At 39.0% G+C, this 26,419-nt stretch overlaps 1 long non-coding RNA gene across 11 annotated transcripts in view; it reads left to right on the plus strand.

Annotated features, from left to right (window-relative positions):
* LOC125964819 (uncharacterized) overlaps nt 1-26,419 on the plus strand; it is a 44,269-nt gene continuing 17,850 nt past the window's right edge. Inside the window, exons 1-7 of one of the 11 annotated variants that reach the window (XR_007478080.1) lie at nt 1-340; nt 1,413-1,521; nt 2,497-2,560; nt 4,873-4,954; nt 6,792-7,006; nt 11,967-12,009; nt 14,365-16,603. This is a non-coding gene — a long non-coding RNA (uncharacterized LOC125964819). Of the gene's footprint in view, nt 341-1,412; nt 1,522-2,496; nt 2,561-4,872; nt 4,955-6,786; nt 7,007-11,966; nt 12,010-14,364; nt 16,604-26,419 lie in introns of all 11 variants that reach the window. The other 10 variants (XR_007478084.1, XR_007478086.1, XR_007478087.1 and 7 more) reach the window with 10 other exon arrangements.

Raw genomic sequence — 26,419 nt, forward strand, 5'->3', positions numbered from 1 at the left:
CGGGCCGCCCTCGGCGCCGCCTGAGCCGCGGTGCGGGCTGCGCGGGGCGCCGCTTCCGCGGAAGCCTGGGTCGGGCGCTGCGTGCGGGACTCTCGTCGCTCGTGGACGGGGCGCGAGCGCGCGGGGGACGTAGGACGCCGACCTGGGCCTCCCCGGCGCTCCGGCTCCGCTCAGGGCGCCCGCTCAGGGGCCTCCGGCGCGAGGCCCCCTATGTGGTCAAGATGGCGGCGCCCAGGCGGGCCGCGCCGAGGTGAGCTGGAGCCGGGCCCGGAGAGGGGCGAGTCTGCCACGCCCAGGACTTGGACCCCGGGCTGGTCTCCCGTCTCCCGGGGAGCGGCGGGTGAGTGGGCGCGGCCGCGCGTAGGTCCCTCTCGTGGGGTGGTCAGCTCTCCGTGCGTCCGCAGACTTCTGTCGTCTGATAGTCAGATCTGGGGTGGCCCAGGTTGGAGGCGAGGGTGCTTGATTGGGGAAACCTGAGGGGTTTAAGGACTCTATTGGGATCGTTTCAGACCCCAGCAAGAAGCTGAGCAAGTTTTCTCCTGACTCTCTTCCCGGCTAAGTTTTCTCCCTTCTCTGAAGGCGCCAGCTTTTCTGAATCACCTTGTTACCCGGGGGGATACAGTTGGTGGTTCTGACCGTGGAACGTAGGACCCGGCGCGGGGAAGCCTGAGCTGGTTCTAGTTACTTTGTTTGCAAAGCACTTGTCTTGTCTTTGGAATCTTTGTGTATGTAACCAACGTTGGGAAGAGCCAGCGTTTTCTCCTCCAAAACACTGCGAGGGGTAACTTTATACGTAAGAAACAAGTGGGCGTTCACATCCATCTCTTTTCCAACCACTGAGTTTTGGTTGTGTTTCCTTTCTTTAAGTTTGTCTCGTTCTGAAGTGATAACAAAAAAAACAAACAAAAAAAAGACCATAGCCAATTACACAAAGTATACTCTAGTCTCAGTCCTGCCATTAGTTAGCTTAAGTCATTTAATTTTTCTAGGCCTCATTTTTGTCATGTGATGTTTTTTCTTTGAAAAAGTAAAGTTTCTAGAAGTCTCTAATCTCTGTGTCATAGTTCAGCTTGGAGAAAACCTGTTCTTATCCAAACTCCATGACATTGTATTTCCAGCTCCAACTTTGGACTTTGAGTGAGTTGGGGGCAACTTTTTAAGGATATTTTCACACAGCTTTTTTAGTTAATATCAGTCTAGCTGACTTGTCATACTCAGACTTTCTCCCATATTCTTTTACCAGTGTGTTCCTTAGTCATATATATAAAGACTGTTGTGGGAAAAATGACCTCCTGGGTCAGCTTACTGCATGGTCATCGACACAGGGCAGGGAGTAAGATTCTGTGGATTTTACAGAAGCAGATACAGGTTTCATTATCCATGTCCTCTCCCCTTTCATCTTATGAAAACAGCAGGCTTTTCTTGGAGAACTGCCAGATAATGCCATCCTGCCTCCTCACGGGCCCCGGGGATGAGTCGCCCAGGGACTGAACTCCAGTAAAGCAGGTGATTGGCTCATGGGTAGGCATCTGACCTCGGCTAAGTCTATCAGACTCCTCCCCAGGACTTTTGTCTCAGAGAGAAATGGAAGAATTGTCTTTTCTCTCTGGAATTTCTAAGCTGGGGAGATATGACTCTGGGACTCCCAGTGACCATCCAGCACAAGAAGAGACTTTCTGTAAAATAAAGTCTTGCAGAGGTAAGCAGGGCTGAGCGATGGAGAGAGAGCTGGAACCCTGCTGATACTCTGGAACTTCCAGATCCAACTGTATCTGAATATGGCTGCATCCCTGAATTTCTAGTACTTGTTTGTTGAGGTTGTTGTTGTTGTTTGGTTTTTGTTTTTAAATTTCCTTTGACTATTTTGAATTTGTTTTCAGTAATGTGCATTTGAAAGCATCATAGCTAAAAGAGCTAATTTCCTACATTAATGTCAGGTTTGCTGACTGGCATTCCTTAAGTGAAAAATCATATCCGCTATTTTCTTTAAATAAAATCCTTCTAGCTCAGGTCTGAGATATTCAAAAATCTGCCTTCTACCCCCCCTCTTTCCAACATTTACTATATCACCTTGAAGCATTTGTGACCACATCTTTCCCATCTAGACGCAGTTGAGAGAGAGAGCAAATACTTCTGATATAAACTGCAACCTCTACGCCTCCTACCTGGAAGCTTTAGAACATACTTGATTCTTGTCATTAAAGCAAATCTTTTGTTGTTGTCTCCAGGGCACAGAAGCATTTTCATGGCATAATGGAGTACAAAGTACATTAAGCCTAACTCTACTTCTCACCCTCTTTTACTTTAAATAGGCAGAAAAGAACAATCTCAAACACATTTTCCCAACAAATAAAATACATATACGATTATGTTTAGAAGACGTTTATGCAACATATAGTTAGACTGATTAATTAATGGACCTCTCGCCAATTGGCACAGTAAATATATATGTTCAATGTGCTTAATTAAAAAGAAGACAATAACATATTTTTACAGGTTAATTATCTGAGAAGAGTATTGTGCCAGCACACTTGATACTACAGTATTTCATGTTTGACAGGTAATCTTCTTTCAATTATATTTACTGCTAAATGTTTCTTGGATCAAGCTATTAAATTATAAGGTCAAAAGTAAAATGATATGAAATTACAATGATAAAGGGACACATATCCCACTTTATGAGAATAGAAGTTCTAATTTCTTTTCAATACTACTAGTAGTGACCACAGTACTAATTTGAGCCCTTACTATGAGCCACTGTGCCCATATACATTTAGTTCTTACAGTAGTTCTGCAAAGGGCATATAATAATCCACACTGTAAAGCTGAAGAAAGTGCTTCTCATAGCTGAAAGTCACATAGCTGGTGAGTGGCAAAGTCTAGATTCAAACTTAGAGTCGTCTGACAATGCCCAGGTTGTTGACCACTATGTACACTGCTCAATTGTTGCACCAGTAAAGAAGTGCTTGAAATAATTATAGATTTGCCTACCCTGAAACTGCAGTGATTTAAAGACATCAAAGTTGCCAGTTGCTTAACCACATCTACTTACTGTAAGAAATTACGTTTTATTTCATTTCTAAAACAAGATTAATTCTGCAGGCCCATAGAAACTTGAGCACACAAATCCTACCTGCAAATGAAAGATGCTTGTTTTCCATTATTCAACAGATGGCCCTGTACAGAGGCAATAAATATATAGTAGAATTTTCATTCAAATAAATGAGAAGAGAGGTTTCTTCTTGTCCTGATTCAGTGCCCATCATTATGGATTATGATGGCTCTTCCCAAACTTTACTTCATTCACTCCACTCTTTCTACAAAACTCCAGTAATGGAATCCATCATTCAGATATATGTACAAAGTGAAAGGACTGTATTAATACAGTTGCTGAAAGTCAAGTTGATAGAGCACAGGAAATACATCCTAATAAATGCAGCATTAATGTGTGTGGGCCTTGGAGTGAGGGGTAGAAGAATTTTCAGTTTAATGGAACATTTTGCCTCTTGCTATGAAAGTGTGGCTTAATAGTCTTGTAATTGGTCATTTACAGAATCCTCCATCTCTGGGTTTCATGCTTTCTTTACTCTGCAGCTGTTGATTCCTTCTCTTGTTCTGGATGGAGGATAGCAACGAAGCCACTTCAAAGGGCTCAGCCTGCCTTTTTGTGTTATTGTTTAGATGAAGATATTTCCATTTATTAAAGCACACTATTTAAACATTTTTATCATGTTTCAAACTTGACTGTGTTCTGAAGGTATGAGCACAGGCAGACATAATGGGGGATGTTTTCCAGGAGAGAACATACCCTTATCAAAGGAATTATCAGAATTTTCATGTATGGATTGAGAATCAAATTCTGGAGTTAGACCTGAATTTAAATTCATACTCACAACTTATTACCAGTCTCATCTTGATCAAATGGTTACCACACTTCTCATCAATTTCCTTATCTTTGAAAGCGGAATAAGAGAAGTATGCCTGGTGGAGTTACACATAAAGCTCATCTGATAGAATATTCATAAGGATTTTGCACAAACTATACATGGAAATATTTTAGCACCGAGTTTAGCATGCGATTCGTCTTCAATACATTTAAGAGCTATTATTTTATTATTATTATGCTATCATTAAATATCACTATTACCTAAATGTCATTATTGCTAAAATTGCTGTAAAACTACCGCAATAACCCATGATGAATTCCCCTCTTCTGTTTCCTTTGTTTAAATGGAGAATATATATATAAATCTAGACAGAGAACACTTTAGTGATCCTATTCAGTGGAGTGAGAATTTCCATGGCACTGATTAAAACAAATGCTGAATTGCATGGACTTAAGATAGCAGAGAAGGGCTTCCCTAGTGGCGCAGTGGTTGAGAGTCCACCTGCCGATGCAGGGGACATGGGTTCGTGACCCAGTCCGGGAAGATCCCATATGCCGCGGAGCGGCTGGGCCTGTGAGCCATGGCTGCTGAGTCTGCGCGTCCGGAGCCTATGCTCCGCAACGGGAGAGGCCGCAGCAGTGAGAGGCCTGCGTACCGCAAAGAAAAAAAAAAAAAAAAAAAGATAGCAGAGAGGCTAAGAGATTTGAAGTTAGACATCCCCAAGTGTGAATTCTACTGTGACCCTCTTCTAGCACTAGAACCTTGAGGAAGTTGCTTAAACTTTCTGAGCTTTACTACTAGTTTCCTCATCTGTATCTTTTTCAGGACTGTTTATCAAGCATCTTCCTGTTCTCTATGCTTGGACGTATCAATGAATAAATTAGACAAGAGCCTTTGCCTGCGTGCTCCTTCTTGCATGCTTTCTCCCTCCTTACACTCTCGTGTGGAAACGGATGTTATAAATAAATTCTATGCTTTGTCACAGGTTAATGGGTGCTACGGGATAAGGAAAAGGATGTGAAGCTCACTGAAGAGGCTTGGGTTGGGAGTGCTGGAGGAGTGTACAGGTAGGTTCTGATTTTAAATAGGGTAGTCAGGGTGGATTTTATAAGTTGACATTTGAGCAAAGACTTGAAGTGAGGGAGTTGTCAGAATGTATGATGGGGAGACCACTCCCTGGGAGCAAGAATAACCAGTCCCAAAACTCTAAGGCAGAAATATGCCGGGCAGCTTGGAGGAATATCAAGGAGGCCACCCTGGCTGACTTAGTCAGTGGAGAGGAAGAGACAGCAGGAGGGCTGGACATCAGATATGTGATGGGATGGATTGTGTAAGTCCTGGGAGGCCATCACATGCATTGTGTCTTTTACTCTAAATGTAGGCAGCCAGGGGCAGGATTTTAGCCGAGGTGTGGCATGAACTGTCTCTTGTTTGAAAAGCATAACTCTATCTGTGGTCTTGAGGATGTGGGGAGAGAGTGGAGTCAGGGAGAATCTTGGGAGGCGACTACAGGATCCTCGAAGTCTATGTTGGTGGCCTGCACCAGGCTGCTAGCGGCTGGTAATTCTCAGAAGTGGCACATTGGGAAGGTTGTGACAGCATTTCGTGGTAGATTGAAAGCAAGAATGGAAAGGAAGAGGGGGTCAAGGGTGAATTCGAGATTTAGGGCCTGGGGAACTGGAAAGGTGTGGTTACTGTCACCTAAGATGGAAAAAGTTTGGGGTAGAGCATGTTTGGGGGATTAAAGACCAGTTTTGGAGGTATAAGATTTGAGATGTTTTCGTGACGTCCAAGTAGAGATGCTGAGTACACAGTTGGATACACAAGTCTGCAGTTCTGAAGAAAGGTCTAAACTAGAGATACACTTTAATACAATGGAGATATTAAGAATAATTACATGGAAGCGCTGTTTTAAAGATAAAATGAAGTAATGCAGTTAGCACTCTGTCTTCTCAAAACATTTAATAACTGTTAGCTAAAATAATTACCTGAAATGAAAAAATACCTATAGTTTGTTTTGTTGTTTGCAGTAAAAGTGAATAAAATGTCACAATTATTTTAATAGTATTTGTGACACAGTAGTTTTAGTTAAGACACCATGGCTACAAACATTTACAATAAACATTTCAGTCTCCTACTTTTCACTCTGATAGGGTACTTGGAACCATATTTTGTAAGGTTTAAGTTAGTTGTCATAGAGTACCTCTTTAATTAGAAGTAATTCTGAACTGTCTAGTTCCATGCAGTTTTATATACATATATGTATAAGTATTATTTTATGATTTATCAAACTCAGTTGAAAATTTGCATCACTGATATACATTAGAATTTAAGCGTTTACCCAGGTATTCAAGGAAAAAAATGTACTTGTCTTGTAATTTCCATAGGGGTACTTACTTTCACATCTTCCCTTCACTTTGCAATTGAAAACATGGCAGGGGAAATATTATCTTACTGGTCTTTGAGTTCCCCTTAGCTATCTGCAAGTCCTTAAACAGCCTTTGTGGCTTAACCAAAATTCTCTTCCATCTTCATTCCGCTAACAGATATTGGTCTAAGCACGTACTTATACTAAAAAATGCATGACCACGTTGTCTCTACACATCTGTAATTTTATGTTAACACTATCATTATGTAAGCTATACTTCAATTGTAATTATAACAGATTTTATGTCAACACACATCCATTTCTAGTGTTCATCTGGTGTTCAGGGGGAGAGCAGCATGTAAATTTTATCAAAATATAACATCTGAAGAATAGAACAGAGGGTAATTGTGTAAGTCTGTATTCACTCTAATTAAGTTCAGTGGAGTTGGCATAATAGAATTAAGATGAAAAAAAAAAAAGACTTTGAGGTACCTTGGCTCCCTCTCCTAACACACCCTTTTCGTATCCGAGAGCAGAGACTCAGCACCTTTCTGTACAGAAATGGAGACAGGAAGAGGCCAGAGGATGAATGACAGGCACGAATGAGGTGGAACTTTGAAGAGCAACATGGAAATGAAATACTTCTTTTGTATTTGGTAGTTGGGGAAAATGTACCAGCGTGTATGCCTACTGGGACCATGTTTTCCAGAACAGTTAAGCCCAGTGTCAACTATGCTGTCCCACCTTCCTCGTAAGTAGGAACATACTGTTACTTGAATCTTTGCTTCCTGTTTCTTGATACCTGGTTGAGAAGATTATCACAGGAACTGCATCTTGTTAGCAAATACACTGTTTTGAAATGATTGACACTTACGGAAGAGTGGCAACTCCAAGCTTGCTCTCTCTTGATCTTGGACTATTTAAGTCTGGAGTGCAGGAGTGGGTTATGGGGAAAGACCATTGGAATTCTTATGTTTTCAGCATAATGGTTATAGCATAATGGTTAGGAGTGTAGGTGCTGGTTCAAATCTCTGCTTTCCACTTGCTAACCATATGAGCTTGGGCAATTTACCTGATTACCTGAACCTCAATACTCCTGCCTATAAAATGATGTTAATAATATTTGATCCCCATAGACTTGTTTTCAATGTTAAAATGAAGTCACTTACACCAAGCACTTAATACAATGCCTAGAGCATAGTAAAGTCTATTATTATTACTATTACTACTACTACTATTATTACTATCACGATGCCAGGTGCTATTTTTCCTATGCCTTATTCCATTATCTTGTGCCCTGTCCCCCCATTTCTGTCTTGTTTCTGTACAAGGGTAGGTTTGTCACAGAGCATTTTCTTTCCCTAGTGTCTGACTCTTAGTCATCAAGGTGACTGGTCCACGACCCGGCATTCATTGCTACTCGTTGAAGCAACCCATTTTGAGAAGGGGAGTTGGATATTGATGCCAAGTTGGGTCAAGGAGAGAGAATTTTCTCTCTTCTGCACTCAGCTAAGTGAAATATTCAGGCCTCAGAAGGAGAATCAGGCAAAGGGCAACATGCTTAATTTCATACCTTAGTGATTAAGAACAAGTCAGACAGGCTGGATTTGAACTCATTTCCGTCATGTACTGACAACGGGATCTTAGGTGCTTTTGTAACCCGTCCTGTTACATACAGGAATTCCATAATTCCTGTTATGGAATGGGGCTTGGTGATAGAAGCCTGGTTTGTCCTCCACTGATAAAACTAAGACATACTCATATGAGTTTATAGGCATCTTGAAGCCGTGGGATAGTAACACACATGAATCGTACCATTTTTGCCTGGGATTAATGATATAAAGGCTTTGGATTTGGGTATGGAAAATGGGTACAATTATGGGTGTGTTGGTTCTACATATATATGGACATCACGTGTCATCAGCCTGCAGCTACCTGCCATTCCTCACTACTCCTTCTTTTCACAAACCAAACAAGTACCTTCTTATCTCTCCTGTGGATAAGCTCTTGACAGTGGCACTAGGGCCTCCCTCAATAAGTACATCATTGGCTAAACCAGTGGTTTCTCAGATATGCTCATTGAACAACCCTTAAGGTGGATTGACATTCCACTGCCTAGAATAGAATATGGTGTTCTTTAGGAATCGGGGGGAAAAAATAGGCCACCAGATGTACTTTCTTTAATTTAAATTGTATATCTATCTATCTATCTATCTATCTGTCTATCTATATATATATGAACAATTGTTATATATGTGTATGTATACTTGTTCATATATATGAATGATTTAAAATTGAAGAGATATATATATATACACACACACACACATATATATATATATGTATATTTAAATTTTGGCTTCTGTTAGCAAGTAGTAAATTAAATTATTAGCAGATGCATACTGCAGGGAAATAACCAATCAGATTTCGTTCAGTTGCTCGCTTTTTTGTAGATTTATGGTTGTGATTTTATATCTGCAGGTATGTTTGCTGAAGAAAATATTTCTACCACTTTACACAAAATTAAATTCATTTAATACCAATGTGGCATGTCTCAAATGTCTTAATACAGTTTTAATCTTTAATCGCATCAGAAGTATGAAATTAGAAACATACCCCAAAATCATTTGAAGATATAATTACTTTCATTTCCCTTATACTTTTGAGACTTTTGAAAAATAAGTATTTAGTTGTACTTATCTGTTTCTGTCTCTCTAAGGATAGCAAACACTGAAACACAATTCTTTTTAAAAGTCAATATTAAAAATATATTGTCCAAGATGATCAAAACTAAGGAAGTGGCAAAGAAATTCAAAAATTTAAACTTTCAAAGGGTGCTTTTTTTGTGAATGTGTAGTACTTGTTCTTCTGAAGGAATTAATCTTTTTAAAAATTTAATTAACTTATTTTTTATTGAAGTATACTTGGTTTACAGCGTTGTGTTAATTACTGCTGTACAGCAAAGTGACTCTGTTATACATATGTATATACATTCTTTTTCATATTCTTTTCCATTATGGTTTATCACAGGATATTGAATATAGTTCCCTGTGCTATATAGTAGGACCTTGTTGTTTAGCCAATCTATATATACCAGTTTGCATCTGCTAATCCCAAACTCCCAGTTCATCCCTCTCCCACCTGCTTCCCCCTTGGCAGCCACCAGTCTATTCTCTATGTCTCTGATTCTGTTTCATAGATAGGTTCATTTGTGTCATATTTTAGATTCCACATATAAGTGGTATCATGGTATTTGTCTTTCTCTTTCTGACTTACTTTGCTTAGTATGATAATCTCTAGTTGCATCCATGTTGCTGCTGCAAATGGCATTTCATTCTTTTTTTTATGGCTGAGTAGTATTTCATTGTATATACGTACCACATCGTCTTTATCCATTCATCTGTTGATGGACATTTAGGTTGTTTCCATGTCTTGGCTATTGTGAATATTGCTGCTGTGAAGATCAGGGTGAATGTGTCTTTTTGAATTATAGTTTGGTCTGGATATACGCCCAGGAGTGGGATTGCTGGATCATATGGTAGGTCTATTTTTAGTTTTCTGAGGAACCTCCATACTGTTTTCCACAGTGGCTGCACCAACTTACATTCCCACCAACAGTGTTGTAGGAGGGTTCCCTTTTCTGCACACCCTCTCCAGCATATGTTATTTGTAGACTTTTTAATGATGGCCATTCTGACTGGTGTGAGGTGGTACCTCATGGTAGTTTTGATTTGCATTTCTTTAATAATTGGCAGTGTTGAGCATCTTTTCATGTGCCTATTGGCCATCTGTATTTCTTCTTTGGAGAAATGTCTCTTTAAGTCTTCTGCCTATTTTTTTGATTGGGTTGTTTGCTTTTATTGTCATCAAGTTGTATGAGCTGTTTGTATATTTTGGAAATTAAGCCCTTGCTGGTCGCATCATTTGCAAATATTTTCTCCCATTCTGTAGGTTGTCTTTTCATTTTGTTTATGGTTTCCTTTGCTGTGCAAAAGCTTGTAAGTTTGATTCGGTCCCCTTTGTTTATTTTCATTTTTATTTCTATTGTCTTGGGAGACTGACCTAAGAAAACATTGGTATGATTTATGTCAGAGAATATTTTGCCTGTGTTCTCTTCTAGAAGTTTTATGGTGTCATGTCTTATGTTTAAGTCTTTAAGACATTTTGAGTTTATTTTCGTGTATGGTGAAAGGATGTGTTCTAACTTCACTGGTTTATATAAGGCTGTCCAACTTTACCAACACCACTTGCGGAAGAGACTGTCTCTTTCCTATTATATATTCTTGCCTCCTTTGTCAAAGATTAATTGTCAAAGGTTAACTGAGGTGTGTGGGTTTATTTCTGGGCTCTGTATTCTGTTCCATTGATCCATATGTCTGTTTTTGTGCCAATACCACGCTGTTTTGATTACTGTGACTTTGGAGTACTGTCTGAGTCTGGGGTGGCTATGCCTCCAACGTTGTTCTTTTTCTTCAGGATTGCTTTGGCAATTGTGGGTCTTTTATGGTTCTGTATGAATTTTAGGATTATTTGTTCTAATTGCGTGAAAAATGTCATGGGTAATTTGATAGGGATCGCATTAAATCTGTAGATTGCTTTGGGTAGTATGAGCATTTTAACAATACTAATTCCTCCAACCCAAGAACATGAGATGTCTTTCCATTTCTTTGAATCATCTTCACTTTCCTTTATTAATGTCTTACAGTTCTCAGCGTATAAGTCTTTTGCCTTCTTGGTGAGGTTTATTCCTAAGTATTTTATTTTGAGGGTTGTGATTTTAAAAGGCATTGTTTTTTTACATTCCCTTTCCGATATTTCATTGTTGGTATAAAGAAATGCAACCAATTTCTGTATGTTAATCTTGTATTCTGCTGCCTTGCTGAATTCGTTTATCAGTTGTAGTAGTTTTCATGTAGAGTCTTTAGGGTTTTCTATATATAGTATCATATCATCTGCATCTAATGACAATTTTACCTCTTCCTGAAGGAATTAATCTTGAAGTTCTACTAGGACTTTTGGGATACCTGTTTTAATGAGCCACTACTTCCTGCCTGAGATTGCACTATGCACCAGAGATTCTAGAATTAGCATAATAAAACTAATAATGCAAACAACAGCAACAAATCTTCACAAACCTTCCTTGCAAGGAAGTAAAGTCCACTGGAAAAACAGACAAGTGAAACACACATTCAAAATGGCAGTGATTCTCAAACATTTATGTGCTGAAAAATCATGACAAGCATGATAACCAGGGCAATTACTAGAGCCCTTCTCCAGCTGGTCAGGTGTAAGGTCCTGTAACTCTATTTTTGGTGAATGCCTCCAGGAGAGTCTGAGACAGATGTTCTCAGTTGTCGTCAACCTTTAGTGTGCATCAGATTTGCCTGAGAATGTTGTTAAAACACAGATTGCTGGGCTCCAGTGCCAGAGTTCTAACCAGTTCCCAGGTGTGGCTGATATTGCTGGCCCAGGGACCACATTTTGAGAACCACCTTTCAAAACTCTGCAGTATGCGGTTGTGTGTGTTGTGAATGAGATGGGCCCAGAGAACCAAAGGAGGGCAAAGGGACTCTGCCCTAAATTAGTCAAAGGTAACAATAGCAGCTAGAATTGATTGACCCAAGAAAAAATTATAAGAACTTTACCTGCATTTGCTCATTTAATCCTTTCAGTAAGGTACATAGGTGCTACTTAGTGTTCCTCTTTTACAGGGGTGTCCAGAGAAGGTAACTACTTTGCCCACGTCCTAAACTGGTAAGTAACAGATTAAGAATTCAAGTCTAGGAAGTCTAATTCCAGAGCCCACACCTCTACCCTTTCTGCATGTAGAGAGGAGTAAAGGGTTGTCAGTGAAGCCTTCCTGGGGGCCCTGGCCTCTGAGTGTAGATAGAAGGATGAGTGGACATAAAGATCATTATTTGTGTGTGGTGGGGGTAGGGGAGGAAGTATCAGGGCTTCCAGAAGAGCCCGCCCTCCCCATACATCTGCTATAAGCAAGTCTGATGATCAGGAGTCCGGAACATGAGTATGACTATGGGATACTGAGAAGGGTTCTAGAACCCTGAGGATAGAGTTCTGGATCAGTTAGTAGGTAACAGAAAGTGAATGAGTGATTTACCTTACTTTCCACGGGTAGCAGGAAGTTTGGAGATAGTCCCTCTAGCGTTAGTCCAGCTGCTGAAGGGCATCACCAGGGGACTGGGTTGCTTCGCTCTTCCAGCTTCCACATCTCTAGCATGTCCACATAGCTTCAAAGTGACCCCAGAATCTCCAATAGTGTTCCAACAATTTGGGCAGGAAGAAAGAAGAGGAAAAAAAAAAGAAATTAAGTAAGAAAAAAAAGGCAGTGTCTAACTCAGAGAGCAAATTTTTTACCACAGATGGTCAGCAGACTTGCACTTAGATCTCATCAGCTCGGATTTTAAACTGGCCACCTTAGCCTTAAGGATAATGGGGTCTCCTAAACCAGGGCTCTGATAGTAAGGAATAAGGAGAGAGTGGTACTGATTAGCAGTGCCTGCTGTCCCAAACAAATATTATCCCCAAACTTTTTTTTTTATCCTATATTTTACTTTAAAGAATGGAGGGGAAACATTATGTATCTGTAAATAGCCTTTTAGAAAGGGTACAATTATATAGTTATACAACCCCCTGGAGGGCTCCTTTCTTCTAAAATCTCTTTAAAAACTGTTCAAGGTTAAGGACATTTTTATCTTAATTTAGTAACTTGCAGTCGATTATCTTGGAATGACATCCTCTCTCTGCAGATGTTCTGTCAGGCTTTAGAAAATTCTAGAAGTTGACAGAGAAGTGTTATGGTACATGTATTTGCAATATGCACGTCTTTGAAATGAAATCCATTTAGGGACCAAAAGGCATTTCATGTCTTTGCTATACATTTTCACATATTTGCCTTTCCAGAATTCCTTTGAGCAAATCTGTTAGATGTAACCCATCCGTTTCTCCCATCTGAATTCTTTATTACTAAACATTCTTCAGTAAGCTCTCACTCCCCTCTGTCAAAGGCGTTTCTCTGGATCCTCACCCTTCTCATCTCATATGTGAATGCGTATCTTAAACTGAAGCAACAGTCTGCTATGACTTCTCCATAACTTGAAGAACCCGTCTTTGTGGGAAAAAAAGTAGACTTACTAACTTAAAAGGTAAAATGCGTGCAATGTTTCTGAGAATTAAAAACTAAGATAAAAACATAAGCAATGGAAAAAACTTACAGTGGATCCTTTTCAAAGACTATTTTACAGAGAAGGCAACTGAGGTTTAAAGAAAAAATGCGTTAGTTAAACACTAAATAATAAACCGTAAACCTCAGTGGAGCAACACATAGACAGTTCATTTCTCACTCACTCAGGAGTGTAGTATGGACTTTGGTGGTCTGAGGGTCAGTTTTCTGCTCAGTTATTCAGGGACCCACCACCTTCATCAAGTGGCTCTACGTTTGTCCTAAAAAGGAAAGGAGAGAGGAAGCTGCAAGCTACAATTATCAGCTCGTTATCCTTCAGACATAAACTCTTCAGGTCACCTCTGGTCACATTCTTTGGGATAGAACCATACCCAGATGCAAGCGGAAATGGAGAATGTTGTTCCTATCTTGGTCCTAGTGATGCCTCTACAGGCTGGAGGAGCTAATTAAAGTGTAGTCAACAGCTCGTTGTTTCTGCCACAATGAGTGATTAGCCTAAGACTGTGGATTAATTATGTGTGTGTGTCACATATACGTATAATACACACGAACATATATATGTGTGTCTATATATACATTTTTTAGCATGAGTTGACACATGGGGCTTCTGCCGTATCAAAAGAGTACAAACTGCCTCTTGTTGCTTTTTCTTAATTGAAATTGACTACTACTATCTATTTCCCTTCATTTTGCTACCTCCCCCCCCCCGCCTTTCAGTATTATATGAAAATTCTGAAAGAAATAATTTCAAAGTTTCCAGTGCTTTTAAAGGTAATAGAATACTCAGACCTTAACAATTTTCCTGTGTGAAACTTTTGCCAGACTAAAATAGTTAACTTATGAAAAGTAAATTTAGATTGATACAAAAGAGAAAATAAGCTGATTTTTTTGTTTTTTTTTTTTTACAGAAATACCCTGAGCCAAGGTGGAAAATAAATGGAAAACTGGAGGAATTTAGATCCTTTTGTTGTAAATTTAAATATTTTTAATTGTAAAAATAATACAGGTTCATTGCAGAAACTCCAAAATTGAAAGGATTTAAAGAAAAAAGGAAAAATAACTCAAAATCCCATTTCTGATAAGTCATCTCTGTAACATTTTTGAGGGTGTCTTTTGAAACTTTTTTGTGATGAGGTGCATATAAATACAATGCAAGTATAAAATACCTTTAATTATTATATCAAACTACAAAACAGTTCTATAACATTTTTATTTAGTAATATAAGTATGATTACTCATCACCTAATAAAAATCTGCAGCATCATTTTTAATGGTTGAACAGCATTCTATTATTTATTTAACCAGTCCCTACTGTTCAACATTTAGATTATTCCTGTTTTGCTTTGCTAAACAATGAGACAAGCATCCTTGTTCATATGTCTTTGAGCATTTGTTTATTTCCTTAGAATGGACTTCTAGAACTTGAATGGCTGGTTGTCAGTTCTGGTACACACTGACATATTGTCTTCCAGAAAGGTTACCGTGCTTTTCATTTCTACCAAGAATTTAACATCCAGTGTGGTTTCTTACACACACTCATCAGTACCAGCATTATCAATATCAATACCAGTATTACTAAGTTTTTTAGAACTTTGTCATTCTAGTCAGTAAAATATGACACCTGAATTATTTTATTTGTATTTCTTTGATTAATAATAGCAAGGTTGAACATATTTTCATATCTTTATTGGCTGTTAATACTTTTTAGTTTGTGACTTTATGACATCCATTTTTCATCGATGTATAACAACCTTTTATATCTCAATGTGTTTATTTTGTTTGTTGTCAATGCAATTTTTTTCTCTTCATTTATTAATTTTTATTTTGTGTGTGTTGAACTTCTTTAATACTGTCAAGTCTATTCAAAAACCCTTTAATGAACACAACAAATGTGGAAAATCAGTCATTCTCCTGCATTTTGTAATCAATTTATTTCCTTTTGGGCAGTATGGAAATGTAAGTTTTTATTTCATCTTATGGTTGGAAAGAATCTGTTCCCTCGGAAAGGGATCATAGTCTCCATGATGCAGTAATGGGAGATTTTATAGGGTAGGCAGGGTCTACAGAAGAAAAAACCCTAAATCACACTCCATTGGTGGTTGCCTTATTTATTAAAATGGTATTTGAGGTTGTGTGACTGCCATCAGGTAAGCAAAATTAATTTTTAGCATGAAGTACTCCTATCAGCAAGAACAGCCTAGGATAGGCTAGCAGTAAGAAGTGAGGGGTTATGGGATTGGGGCATAGCCTCTGTTTCCTCCAATGCAGCTGGAAATTTAAACTCTGGGGCTCCTGCTTGATCCAGTCAGCCCAGCTAGTATGTGTTGCCAGGTAGGGTGAATAGACTCAGAAGTACAAGAGCTCATCCTTGGTCCCCTCTGGAAATGAGCAGAGAATACTGTGTCAAGCAGAGGTGATCAGTCCATGGTCTGGAGACTTGGATCTCCTCACATAGTCCTTAAAGTCAGGGTGAGACAAAATGCCAATACAAATTATATTGATGACAGTATCAATGAGGTGACATTCAATCCTTTGACCCAACGTGTATCTGCAGTGTGCCTGCCATCCATTAGTAAATGGGCAAAGCCATTTGACAGATCTATCTGATACAATGAATGAATCTGACAGTCACATTTTGAAAAACTGAAACTGTATCCATTTGTCAAGAACAGTGGCTACTTGTTCTGCTTTATTCCCCCTGGTAGAACTAGGTAACATTGCAGGCAGTAAGATGTTCCGGCATTTCACCCTGGAGTAGCCCCAAAACTGAAGAAGCTGTCTTATCAGTAGTTAGCTCCTTGTCACCAAGAATATTAAAGTAGATTTGTATGATTAGCAAATTAAAGAGACTGTAGTGCCTACCACTACTGTATTCACTAAGGCACCCAAGTTATTCTGAAGAAATCCTAATAATACATTAGGACCGTTTTGAATATTTTTATTTGATTAGCCATACTCTTCTAGTTATAACATCCATCACCATTTTGACCACTGAAACTTGGCCTTCTTTTCTTACAGCCTAGCCCTGTGGTCTTGGGCTAATCAGTAACCTGCTTAGATACAATTTTCTTCTCTATGAAATAGAAACAATATTATATGCTTTGAAGGACTGCAGGAAGATGAGCTGTAATGTTTATCAAGTGCCTAGTAAGTAGCCTGGCCCATAATAAATACTTGGCTAATTGTAGATGTTAGTTTCATTTTTAGTTTTATTTCCAAACATTGCTCTTTACTTTTGGAACTCTAAAATTTGTTTTGAGAGTGGAGGACTTGTTGTTTGGATTCCTCCAACACTCTCTGTATATTCTGTACTTCTATCCCTACATCATTTATATTAATGGAATAAATGATCTTTGGTCTGGTGATTCCAAGGTGACGAGGAGCTAAGTGGAGGTTCAGTATACACCTGGAAGTATGGATTTTCATGCCCAGTGCAAATGTGGGAAGGGCATTATTCCCACATTATAAAGGGGGTAAAGACCTCCAACTTGAGGAGACTCTGGGTTGAGAGATGTACAGGTACTGTGTTTATCCTACAGGGTACCACAGGGGCTTTTATGTTCTGTAGCAAGAATTTGCACCTTATACCCTTGTAGTTAGAAGTAAAGCATACCACATAACTAATATCTAGTAAGCATTAGAGTTAGAATAAATACCATTTATTTAACGTTTCCTTTGTGTTAAGCATTTTACAGTTACAACATATGGATGGATACTATATTGTAATGGTTAAGAGTGTAGTTTTTTGAGCTGGATAATCCTGGATTGGAGTCTCATCTTTATTACCTCTTTTTTTTTCTGTTTTATTGAGGTATAATTGACAAAATTGTAAGATAGTCAAAGAGTATATCATGATGATTTGATATACATATGCGTTGCAAAAGGATCCTTCCCATCACGTTAATTAATACATCTAACAGCTCATGACACCTTTTTCCTTTTTTTCTTTTTTTGGTGAGAACACTTAAGTTCTATTCTCTCAGAAAATGTTAGTTATACAATACAGTATTATTGACTGTAGTAACTATGTTATACAGTAGCTCCTCAGACCTTATTCATCCTGCAGCCGAAAGTTTGTACCCTTTTACCAGTCTTCCCCTCTTTTCCCCACCCACACCCCAGCCCCTGGCAACCAGTTTTCTACTCTTGTTTCTATGAGTGTGGCTTTTTTTCTTTTTAGATTCCATATATAAATGATATCATTCGTATTTATCCTGTCTGGCTTATTTCATCAGCATAATGCACTCCTGTTTCATCTATATTATCACAAATGAAAGGATCTCCTTCATTTTTTTAAGGCTGAATAATATTCCATTACCTCTTAAATGAGTGACTTTTGGTACATTGTTTACACTTTCTAAGCCTCAGGGTTTCTTTTCTTCTGTAAAAAAAAAAAAATATATATATATATATATATATACACAGGTTATTTTCTGATATGTGGAATGTTTGTTGAATCAACAAGTAATTAGTTGAGATCATAAATGTGACACTTAGCACTGTATTAACATTTATTAATACTCTCCCTGTTAATTTCTACAATAAATTGTATAATAAGTAACAATAATAATAGTACTACTAGTAGTTTTAGAAAATGCATAGGATGTGCCAGGCATCATATACTGTACTACCCTTCTTCATGTGTACCACAACTTACATGTGGATATCATCTTCCTCGTTGTTTCCTTTAAAGAAAATTGAAGCTCAGCAAGATTGAGTAGCTTGCTCCAGATGTGAACTCAGGTCTGAATCACTCCACATATAGGTTCTTAATGACTCCATGTCTTTAATTCCGCATCTGCATTTGTTTGTTGTTGTTGTTTTTAACTTTCCAAGCATCTGATCTGAAATTCCTTTCTCTTTGGGGAATTTTCCACTTTGTGGGTCTTGGTGAGAAACAGAGCCTTCCTCTCGTTATACAAGCTGAACATGTCAGATACACTGTTTACTCACATGCTCAGTCTCCCTTACAGATGGAAAACAGTCGGGCGACCTCGGGTTGGCCAACTGCACCCCTCTCTTGGATTTTGAATGACAAATAAATGATGTAAAGAAGCAAGGCCAGCAGTGCTGGGTCAACCTCCTGTTTCCTGTTCCTGCTTGGTAGCAAGGCCAGCTGGGACTTATAACATCACTTTGGCCTGATCCTATAATTGCAATAGCATAGCCTTGGCTTTCGGTTGTTTAATCTGCTTCTAGTTACTGAGACCTAACCATAAACTTCCAGAAGTTTCCTTTTCTGCTCAAATTAGCCGTATCTGGTTCCTGATGATTACAAATAAGACCTTTCCTGATATACAATGGAGACCTACTTATCCAGGCAGATGTAACATCGTCCTGGCAGGGACAGAGGGCAGGCAAGTTCCTTGAACAGCTGATCAAGAAGAAAAAGACCTAAGAAGGAAGAACTGAAGCCAGTTCTGCTTGTGTTATAATTCTACCCGCAGCTGCCTCTGTTTCACAGACCACATGCTAAGGACCGTGTCCCTTCCCCTGTAACAGACGAGCAAAGTAGACCCAGGCCTTCCAACCCAGAGACCAGCTGAGCTGTACCGTGGACAGTCTAGGATGTGAAAGACTTCACTCAATGTCTTTGTCACTTGACACATTGTTCCTCTCTTTGGGAAGTAGCTTCTTTGTGTGACAAGAATATGCTAAACCAACACTTAAGTGGACACAGGTGAAAGATGCCAAAATTAGCTACAGAAAAAAACGCGTAAAGACTTGTATTTTCTGTTATTTGAAGGTGTTAAGACCCCACGTAGAATATGAGTCCTTTAAAGGGAAGTTGTGAATGGCCCAGGGAATGTTGAATTTCCATGTGGCAATATGTTCTTGATCGGTCATGATGATGATGATGGTAGCATCAGTAGCATTTATCAGTGTTTCCTGGGTGAGAGGCACTTTATCCTAATGACCTTTTATCCCCATGACGACCCTGTGAAGGAGGAAATACTGTTTCAGCATCTTCAGGGTTTTTCTTTCCTTTTTTTTTTTAATCAGGAATTTATCCTAGATCACATTTGGGTGGTAGGACGACCAGAACTGGACACTAGCCTTTCCTGAATTCCCAGAGTGTGATCTTAGCAGTTGTATTGCCTGATGCAGAGCCATGTAAATGTTGCCAAAGCAATGAAACGTGTACCTATTTCTAAGAGATTCTAACTCAGAAGCTCTGGGGTTCAGTGCAGAGCAGTTGAGTGTGATCGTCTTTACAGACAGTAGACAACTTAAGAGAAGTTGTTTAAAGTATATTTGCATATTGCACTGCACTGTCACATCTGTGACTGGTTAGCTATTGAGTCACTAACACAAATCCCAATCCCATCTCTAATCTCATTCATCTCTTGTATGATATTTGACCTAATTGAGGCAGTTTTTTTTGTTCTTTCCCACAAACACACATCGAACATCCAAAACATGCTTACCGTTTGTGAGCATATTCTCTTAGTTATTTAGGAGTTGAGTAAGAGTGAGAGAGAAGGGCTTCCCTGGTGGCGCAGTGGTTGAGTGTTCTGCCTGCCGATGCAGGGGACGCGGGTTCGTGCCCCGGTCTGGGAAGATCCCACATGCTGCGGAGCGGCTGGACCTGTGAGCCATGGCTGCTGAGCTTGCGCGTCCGGAGCCTGTGCTCCGCAACGGGAGAGGCCACAACAGTGAGAGGCCCGCGTACCGCAAAAAAAAAAAAAAAGAAAGAAAGAAAAAGAAAAAAAAGAGTGAGAGAGAAAAAGACACATAAATATGAAATACGGTCATCATTTTTTTAATATCCTTTATGTTGTTAATCCCTCTTAGCAATTACTGCCATTCACTCATTTGTATTATTTGGGGTATAGCAGTTTATTCGCACAGCATTTTTACATATGGCTTATCATTTGTATTCTATTTTAATAACACTAATAATTATAGACTATTGACAAACTCATCAGACCCTACATATTTATTTCAAAATCATGAAAATAAGGTGGAAAATGAGGTGTAAAGTGGAAAATCTATGTGTGTGTTTTCATTGGTGGAATGAGGAGCTACCTGAATATCACTCCTTTAGCTTTTCCTTCAAATGGTGCACTTTTTCCTCCATGCATAGGAGTCACTTCCATTAGGTAAACAGTAGTCTTGAGGGCAAACCTCAGAAGTAGAAACAGGAGAACTTTTCAGTTACGGTAAAATCAAACATATTTTTCTTCAGTAGTGAAAAAAAAATTCTTCATGAGAAGTTCAACCACCATGAGTTCCATGGTGAATAACTTTCCCCTTATAGATGCAACTTCCCCCAGAATTCTGAGAAATGTCGGTAGAGAGGGGTGTTGCATACACCTGTTTCATTTCCCTCTGACTTTTCCTTCTCCTTTCTCTATTGACGTTAAAATCTATGGTGAAAGCACATAGTAAGCAGTCTAGGACAATTGATATGACATTTGATCTAAATCTCCACAGTCTGTTTTAGATGGGGATGCTGTGAGAGTCACAGGAGGGGAAAAAATCTAGAATTATTCTTATGTGATCACATGTTCTAAAATAACAAGAGCAAATCTTATTTCTAGCTAATAACATAGCATTCCTTATGTGATGCCATATTATGGCAGAAAAGAAATATATGCGTCTATTTCCTTCTATATTAAAACTGCTAAGGAGTGGGGACCAATGAACTAAATCAATTGTTTTGGGTTCAGGTTGTAGTTTTTAGTAGCCATCCTTCTTAGCAAGTTTTCAGAAGCAAATGTAGTTGGTTTACTATCACCACTAAATGTGCAATTGTGTAGATTTGTGGAAAAAAGTATTATCAAATATATATACTTTAAAATGACTTGTGTAAATTTATCTATTCATATTATTATTCTCCCCAAGTAAATCAGAATCTACTATATACTATGTTTTTCTTCTATAGCTTAATAGGGGAATGTATGTTGAAACTTATTCAAATATTTATTAGGTGTCTACTAAGTGCCAGGCACTCTACTAGGCAGTAGAGATGTTGTATTAGAGGTGGAAAATGTCCTTGACCTCCAGAACTGATACTCTTGTAAGAGAAATACTGGGTCAAACTAAGTCAACAGTTTCTTTGCTACAGAGCTTTTTACGAGTCTTGTGAATTATGAGTCTCTGATAAGGAGATGTAGTGGACAACAGATCCCAAATTTATTTGAAATCTTTTCCTTCATGGACTGTCTCATAGGGTTTATGATCCACTGAACACACCTGGAGAGACACTAGTATTCTGCAGTGGTTAGTTAATTGTTTTCTATTAAACAACTATATACTGAATCCATGATATTATTATCTGGATTTTTTGGAGGATACAATGATGTACATGGCCACTGTGATGATAAGGGGGTCCAGTTTAGTTAAGAAGAGAAACCACAGGAGTTATAACTTAATGTAACAAAGAAATACACACACGTATACATATATTTATATGTAAATTACTATTTATCTAGTATACAATGTCTTCTGAAGAAGATAGAGTTTTTTGTAACTTGGGATCTCACAGGAGGTTTCACAGAGAAAGTAGACCCTGAGCTGGACAGAATTTCAGTAAGTTAATTTGGTTCTGACCGTACGATAAAATCAGGTATCTGCACTGGTCAATCTGACCTTGATGGAACAGCATTCCATTTGCAGGGAATAGTGTGATCAAACATGCAGTGGTGGAGATTGCCAGCTTGTAATATTCCAGTACCTGGAAAGTGTTGGAACATCTGCTTTCTCCACGGTCTAGAAAAGTGAATCTCGAGTGAAATGCACGTATAATGGAGGCCAGTGCTCTTTGCTTTGTACACTGCTTTGATTCTACAACATGCAACAATGTAGTGATCTGTTTCATTTTGTCATTATTCGAGAGGGTTCTTAGTAACAGGAGTGGAAAAGGAAGACCTCTCTTCCTGTGTTTCTGCCCCATGCTCTTAAGCCAGAAAAGGTACCAACATCACTGACCTGACCTTGTCTCAGGTATCTATCAGGATCTACTAGAATCATTCTAGTGAAAGGTAACTAGACGTCCAAAGGACTTAAAAGATACACTATAACCTTTGTATACTTTATATACCTGGTGAAACAAAAATGTCACCTGAGTGGTCCCCTTCCCTAGAAATACCAGTATGTTTTTCCAGTGCATGGCAGAACTTTGCAGGTAAAACTGGGATAAAGGTGAAGAACAGTCTTAAAATTCTAGTCCTTGAACAGCACCTAACACACAACAGGTTTTCAATAATCTTAGCAACAGTATTCACAAATAATGACCATCAGCGTAACTGCTCTTTTGTGCCAAAATACATTACCATATTACTTTTTTTCCTTCAGCTTTACAACTTGGGTTCTATTATTGTTTCCATTTTACAGATTAGGAAAGTGAGGCTCAGAGATGCTAAGTCACTTGGGCAAGGTCACAGAGCTTGTAGGAGATAAACTGCACCCTTACTGTTGGATCCTACAAACCAGACCATAATTTAAGTCCTTCAAAATATACCTCAGAACATTTGAGTAAATTAATGAATAAATCCTTCTAGTCAGACTGACCAGATTATTATATCAGCTATAAGTGGAGGAAAGTCATAATCATAGTTAGACAGTTAATACAGTAATTTACTTGCTTTGAATTTTCTAAATGATGTTTAGCTGGTAGTTTCATGATGATAACCATCGAATAAAAACAGGCATATTTTGGTGTTTGGAATAAGATCTCATATTGAGTAAAATACATATTGATTCCTAGACCTATATGATGTGAGTAACAGATGACATTGAGATGCCATCTAGAAGTACTCCTGTGCAGTTCATCATGTCAACCCAGCTAATAATTTTAGAATGTTCAGAGTGAATAATATATGCAGCCATAAAGCATATTTCTAATCGATGCAAATAATATTTTTCCTATGCTAAACCCAGAGTTAAGTTATAACACGCATCATAAGATTAATGGGCCATTTTTTCTTCATCACTTTGCTAAATTACTTAGTCTGGAAACCATTCAGAAGGTTGCGAATTGGAGCTGAGCAGTGGTAGTGAGACTGTGCCTCTGATGATGAAACTATTTCCACCCCGACCCCTACCACTCCCTTCTTGGGAAAGAAGGCAACATTTCTCCTAGAAAAAGTCACAGGTTCATAAGCTGGCTTGTATAATACATTTGGAGGAATAGTGTGTCTTTTAAGCAGAGCCTATCTCGGCATATAAAATAATTTTTACCTACCATTTAATGAAATTAACTCTCACTTTTAGGCTAGGTCTTTTGCCATTTGACTCCTGGATCACGTCTATGGATATATTTTTTTCTTGAGATGAAGTGTGAACCCAAAATAGTATCCATCATTCAGTCTATCTAGCTGATGTACATCATCTGAAGCACAAGCTCCCTGAGGCCAGGCACTTTATCTGCTCTATCAGTGTAGCCCTGATGCCTAGTGTCTAGCTTTTGGAGATTCTTAATAAACATTTGTACTGAATAAGGTATGTATATGGTGAGCAAAAGTTGGCTTCCCATTTTACAGTCAAGAGTATCCCACTCATGTTCTGTGAACACTGGATAGCAGAATCTTACTATGTTATTTTTCTGTTCCCTTTGCAAGTTTCCTGAAAGGGCATTCCTGTCCTTAGAATGTCCATCTCCTCCTGTCTTCCTGGAGAATAACTCTTCTTTCTTAAATACTTAGTCCCATTATAGACTCTTTAAGATTGAATGTATTACCTCCTTACAAACAGAAAAATGCAGTGCTTTTTTTTTTTGGACATTTATCACCAGAAAATTATTCTAACACCTGAAATTCTGGACCTAAAATGCCTGGACTAGTGGTTCTCAAAGTCTGGTACCCAGGCCAGCACATCAGCTGCACATAGGAATTTTTAGAAATGAAAGTCTTGGGCCCTGCTCCAGACCTACAGACTCAGACACTCTGGGGGTGGGGCCCACTACCTGTTTCAGCAAGCTCTCTTGGTGATGCTGATGCATACTCAAGTTGGAGACCCACTGCTTAGACCTAGAGCTTAAGGTTTAGGCTTTGGACAGATCTGAGTCCTAAACACTACTGAGACACTGGAGTGACCATGAGCAAGCTACTTCTGGGAACCTCTTACCATCTGTGTGCCTTGCTTAGCTAATAGTGATTTTAATTCATTAGAATAATGCACACGGTGTACTCAAGAGAGTAACCAAAGCATACTTCATGTTCCGTAAATTCTAGTTGTTTACCATTATCATCAATCAGAGCTTACTGACACATCCTGAAGACATTCTTCTAATAAGTGTAATAATGTGGTTTATAAAATTAACAGCTTAGAAGAGCATATTACGAAGTTCATCAGACAGGGTCTCAGCAGGAAATCAGGGGTACATCAGTAAGGATAAATTGAGCCCAATGTAGAGAATCAAGAGAGAGTGTAGTGCCCTGGGTTCAGTAAAAGTGTGGCTACTTTATAGGAGATGAAAGAGAAAGGAAGCCTTGCTGGAGAGAGAGTCCTGCCCAAAGATGCTGTGACGCCCCACAGAGAAGCACTATACGTTAGTTGGGGGATGCAGCCAACTCCCAGCAATTTGGCAAGAATTAATACCCTAACTTCACTCCCCTCCTTCGTTCCCTACAGTCTTCTATTGGTACTCTTCATTGGTGAGCCAAAAGGAAGCCAGAGCAAGGACACTTACTAAGATAGGCCATGCAAGCCATCCATATAGAGTTGGGTGGAGAAAGGATGTGGAAGGGCAAAGAGGACATATTTCCCACAGGTGGTGAGCGAGCTGTAAAATCACTCGCCCTTCTAACATCATTGCCATTGCAGGAGCACGGAGGAGCAAGTGGTTAGTTCTGACTTCGCAGATCCAGGAGACTGCAGGACAGAACTGGTATATGAGTTGGGCTTTAAAGGTAGATTTGAATTTTAATGGAGAGTATGGAGTAAGAAATGGTGAAGAACCAAGGGAAAGGGAGATTCATTGCAAATGGAGAAAAGAAAAGTGGCATAAAGACAAGGAAAGTCAAGACTTATGGAAGAGATAGCAAATACTCTGCGTGTGACTGGAGCAGAGAATGGGCAGACGAAGGCTGGAAGTTAAGATGAAGTCATCCTCGAATAACATTAAAGTTTCCTCCTTTAACCTCAATTTCCACCTTCTACTCCCTTCACTAACATTGGAAAATTAAAAGTGAATTTGACTGGGTTGGTGACAATGGCAGTATGAAGCAAAGAGAGGAGAATAAGAGTAAAAAATTTAGTAGTACCTTGGTGAAGCTGGGTAAATGATGGGCGGTGGTGTCACGTCAAAGCATGGGCAAGTGATTGTGACAAATATAGGCTTACTTCTCGACTATATGACTTCAGTTAAGGTACTTAAGCCCTCTAGGCTGCAGTCTCCCAACCTGTAAAATGGGGATAAAACCTCACTTCCTCCAAGGTTTCTGTGAGGATCTAATGAGAAATGGAAGTAAGAGTTGAGTCCAGTAATCAGTTTTTAATACATATAAACTAATGTGAGGATAAGGGTAAGAATACTTGCTATCATTTATTGAATACTTATTATGTGTCCAATATTGTGCTAGTCTATTTACATATCTTTTCTCACTTAGCTTTCTTTTCTCTTATCTGCCTTTCTATAGGCAAGAGATAACTGATGGCTCAGTTATGAGGAAACCCAGTTGTGAGGAAAATGTCAGAGGGAAAATGTACCAGAAAGTTAATTCCTAATGGATCTGTCAGCCTTAAACAGAGCATGTCTGTGCTAAAATGTGTAAAATATCTGTGCTAAAACTACTCAGTTGGACAAGTTTTGATAAAGTATTAACTTAATGAATAGGCATAAACAGCTTGGAGCTTTCTGGAGGGTATGTGGTAATATTAGTATTGGTGTGATGACTTTTGAAAGTTCTATGGCGTATAGAAGTCAAAAAGAAGACCCGGAAAGGGGGAAAACTCTCTCTGAAAGTTATTGGGGAAGTCTGGCTAGTAAGACTCCAAAAGGGAGAATCAGTAAGAGGC

This window comes from Orcinus orca, chromosome 1 (genome assembly GCF_937001465.1).
Source record: "Orcinus orca chromosome 1, mOrcOrc1.1, whole genome shotgun sequence".
NCBI lineage: Eukaryota > Metazoa > Chordata > Mammalia > Artiodactyla > Delphinidae > Orcinus > Orcinus orca.